Here is a 4505-nt window from a genome sequence, read left to right as displayed (position 1 = left end):
TCTGGCCCTCTCACCCTTGGGTGACCCCATGCCGCTGGGCTCTGGCCCTCTCACCCTTGGGTGACCCCGTGCCGCTGGGCTCTGGCCTTCCAGAAATAGTCTTCTCTCATCAGTGGGACACAGAGCTTACAGACTGGAACCTACTGTTTTCCAGCCTACAGAAGGGCTCTCTTATCCAGTCCCCCAACCTTGTAGCTTTCCACAAGGGAGCCTGAAGTCTGATAAAGAGACTTACCTGGGACCCCAGAGCATGTGGGAAAGCCCTGACTGTGGGATCAGAGCGGGCAGACAGAAGAGCGGGCAGGCGGGAGAGCGGGCACTTGCCTCTGAAGCTACAGGGACCGACTCCATTCCCAGTGACTCGGTATCTCAGTCTTAGTTTTAATATCAGTTTAGTGGAGATGATGGGATGCCAGCCCCTGCCACACCAGGTTTCTGGGAAGGTCAACCACTCCCTCAGTGTCTGGAACCCACATACCCCATCAAGCGCCTGCAGCCATTTTTTTATTCTTAGTGGCTTAGTACACTCATCCGTTGGCCCAGGGTGGAGAAGGGATTGTTCTGGTGCTCTCTGTTCTGTTTCACAGAGGGAGGGGTTCTGCTCGGCTGGCTGCCTGCATCTTTCAGACACCCCCTGCTAACCCAGGGTGTGGAAAGACACCTCCATCCTACCAGAGACAGCTCTCACTGTTCTGAGGAGAGATGTATTTGAACATTCACTTACCATAGGTTCTTGCCATATATATCTTTAAGGCAATGACTTGGAAGGCTGAAGCACAAGGATCGTGAGTTTGAGGCTGACCTGGGCTACACAGGGACAAGAGTGAGCTTCTACACCTGAAAAAATATATGTTTCTGGAGGATATCTCCAGAGATGTCTTCAAACTCTGTCTCTGTCTCTGTCTCGGTCACTGCCTCTCTCTCTCCTCTCTCTCTTCCTCTCTCTCTCTTCTCTCTCTAACACACAGACACACACAGAAACACACACACACACACAGACACACAGAGACATACACACACAGAGAGACAGACACACACATACATACACTCACACAGACACACAGAGACATACACACACAGAGAGACAGACACACACACATACATACACGCACACAGACACACACATTCTTTGGGGGAAGGAAGAGAGCAAACTGGGTACCCAGGATGCCATGTTAATAAACCAGATAAGGCACTGAGCTGATCTTTCAGTTACATTAGCCATTACAAATTCCTCCTAGAGACAGGTTAGTCTGGAGTGTACCTCCGTGGTAGAGACTGCCCTAGCATTCGAGGCTCTGGGTTTGAGCCTAAGCCTCAGCAAAGAAACAAAACAAACATTAGCCTAATACAGTAGCTAGGTGACACTAGGCTAGTGACAGGTCATCACTGGATAAGGTAAAGGAGTGTCGGCCCAGCATCTCTTCTCCTGTCAGAGCAGTCCTGCCCCACACACACGCCCGTGGATTTTATAATGAGAAGAAACCGGCTGGAAAGCCTTCAGGCTCTTTCAAGGTCACAGAAGGGGACACGGAGATCTCAGGTGATGCGTTCTCCATCGCGGTATGTTTGGAGGAACTCTCGCTAAGAGAGGGCAGGGTAAGGCATGGGGGATGCAGAAACCAGACTTAGGACCGTCCCCTGCCAGTTTTCTGGTTATTGGACAGAAAATGAAATCTCAGGTCCTCAGCACCCAGATACATGACTCACAGGCAGTGTGGTTCAGAGAGAAGGGGCAGAAAACCAGGAAAGACCGAGAACACGGGAGTGGGCAAACCCCTCCCAGGCTCTCCTTTCCACCCAGGTTCCACACCAGGGAAAATCGCCTGCTGTGAAATAGACACAGAGGAGGGGGAATGGAGGGGATTCTTGACCTGCCACTAAGATCAGGGACCCAAAGGCTACCATGCAGGCTCTGTGGGGCCGGCCTCAAAAAAAAGCAGATCTCCAGGGGCCCCAGAGATTCCTCGCCTTCTGGCTCGCCTCTGATAACTAAAAGAACATCTGCCCCATGGTCACGTACATCTTCGGTCTTCATTTTACTCAACTGTTTGGATTTGAGAAGTGGCAATTCTAAGAACCTAGATGCAGGTGGGTCTCGTCAGCTGCTTGTCTCCTGCACTCTCTTCGGAGCTCATCAGTCTAGCAAAGGCAGCGCCCCACTTCTGCCATCACCCCCCTACGCTTAATCAAAGGATTCCTCTGTAGAGCTTTATAACTCTCAAAACACTTCCACACATTCAAGTCTTAAAGACAGGGAGAGTGGGAGTGCCCAGGTGCAGCTCCTGGAAGGGCGTGGCAGTGAGGGAAGGGCGTGGCCCTGAAGGGTGTGGCCACGGGAAGCCTCAGCGCCCGCCCTCTCCAGCTTGAGTGCAGAGGTGCTATAGAATTCAGCACAAACACAGTCGTAGTTTCTGTTGATGCTGTTTTCAAAGCACCTCCTCATTGCCGTGTCTCATTGATCATCACAGGTTTCTTTGGGAGTCGGCAGGGTAGGGACTGGCTTCCTGCCTTTTTTTTAAAAAAAAAATCTTATTTGTGTACCTGTGGGTACATGTGTAGGTGCACATGTGCCACACAGTACATGAAGCAAAGGACAACTTGCAGGAGTCTGTTCTCTCCTTCTACAAGTGGGTCACGGGGATTGAACTAAAGTCGTCAGTCAGGATATGCAGCAAGCACTCTTCCCCACTGAGCCATCTTGCTTCGACAGTATCCCACTTTTAAAAATTGGCAGTGCTGAGAGTCAAACAAGGACCTTGCATATGCTGTGCTATGCAATTAAAAGAAGAAGAAAGGAAAGAAAGAAAACGGTGCCAAGGGTTGGAGAAATGATTCAGCAGTTAAAAACACTTTGTGTTCTTCCAGAGGCCCAGAGTTCAGTTCGCAGCATCCATCTTGGGCCTGTCATAACCTGTAATTCCAGCTCCAGGGGACCTAATGCCGGATTGTTTGGGCACCCACGTACAGGTAGCATACAGAGAGAGAGAAAGAGAAAGAGAGAGAGGGAGAAGAAGAGGGAGAGGGAGAGAGATCATTATTTAAGAGGGGGGCTGGAGAGATGGCTCAGTGGTTAAGAGCACTGACTGCTCTTCTGAAGGTCCTGAGTTCAATTCCCCACAACCACATGGTGGCTCACAACCATCCATAATAAGATCTGGCGTTCTCTTCTGGTGTGTCTGAAGATAGCTACAGTATACTTACATATAATAACAAATAAATCTTGAGAGAGAGAGAGAGAGAAAGGCACATGCTGTCATCCCAGCACTAAAAAGGTAAAAGCAGGAGGATAAGGAGTTCAAGACCAGCCTCAGCTCCATTTTGAATTCACTGTGGACCACATGAGACCCTGTATTAAACAGAAACATCAACTGACATTGCAGGGTGTAAGGATGTGTGCCTGTAATCCAAGCACATAGGAAGATGAGACGGGAAGATCCCTGAGTTCCAGGCCAGGCTGGACTACAGTGTGAGAGTCTTTTTCAAAAATAACTTAATACAATAGGGGTAAAGGCACTTGCTGCCAAACCTTGAGTTTAATCCCTGGGACTCATATGGTGGAAGGAGAGAACCCATTCTACAAAGTTGTCCTCTGACCTCCACATGCGCACCCACACACAGCATGTATGTATATTTATACATACACAATAAGAATAAATTAGTAAAATAAACATGATGATTTAAAAGAGACATTCCATGTCTTGCCTAAGGACGTCTAGCTAGCTACCTGTGAAGCCGGACTTGAACCCTGGACCTACGCTGACTTCCCATTCCTGCTGTTACCCCTGAGATCTCATTAAGGTGGAGGTGAAAGGCTAAGGTGGCAAACCATCACTATCCCTGGTTTTGTCTCTACAGGGTCTCTGAAAGGCAGTGCCATTACTTACATAACTCCAGAAATGGGGGACTCACTACTTCATGAGGCAGTATTTCCTACTGTTATCCAACTGTGGGAATAGATTTTTTAGATTATTAGATTTTTTTTTTCCTCCATCAAATGAGGAAGGTCTGTTCATCCTAGTATGCATGTGAGAGCTCCGAGGATGTGGCCCACTTGAGCTGACTCACGGGGGCTTCTAGGAAGAGAGAGATTCCCTGGTGGGTCCAGCAGGCCCCACACCACTTCCTGGGTAGGACCCTAATCTACATTCATGCCGCCCTCATAGTATCCTGCAAACCTGTTTAGGGAAGTCTTGCTTGCTTGGTGTGACTTTGGGCCACAGCTGTAGCAAATGCCTGATCTTCCATTCATGGAAAGACCTCCCACAGCTGAAAAGGTGATTATCTGCATGCTGAGCCAACAGGTCCCATCTGGCAGGGGCTGAATGCTGAGTCTTTAGGAAACACACACACACACACACAGAGAGAGAGAGAGAGAGAGAGAGACAGAGAGAGACAGAGACAGAGACAGAGAGACAGAGACAGAGAGAGACAGAGACAGACAGAGACAGAGAGAGAGACAGAGAGAGAGACAGAGAGAGGCAAGTTTCTTGCCTGGCTTTGACAAT

Source organism: Mastomys coucha, unplaced genomic scaffold, assembly GCF_008632895.1.
Source record: "Mastomys coucha isolate ucsf_1 unplaced genomic scaffold, UCSF_Mcou_1 pScaffold5, whole genome shotgun sequence".
Classification (NCBI taxonomy): domain Eukaryota; kingdom Metazoa; phylum Chordata; class Mammalia; order Rodentia; family Muridae; genus Mastomys; species Mastomys coucha.
The sequence above is the reverse complement of the archived record's forward strand: the minus strand, read 5'-3'. Positions refer to the sequence as shown.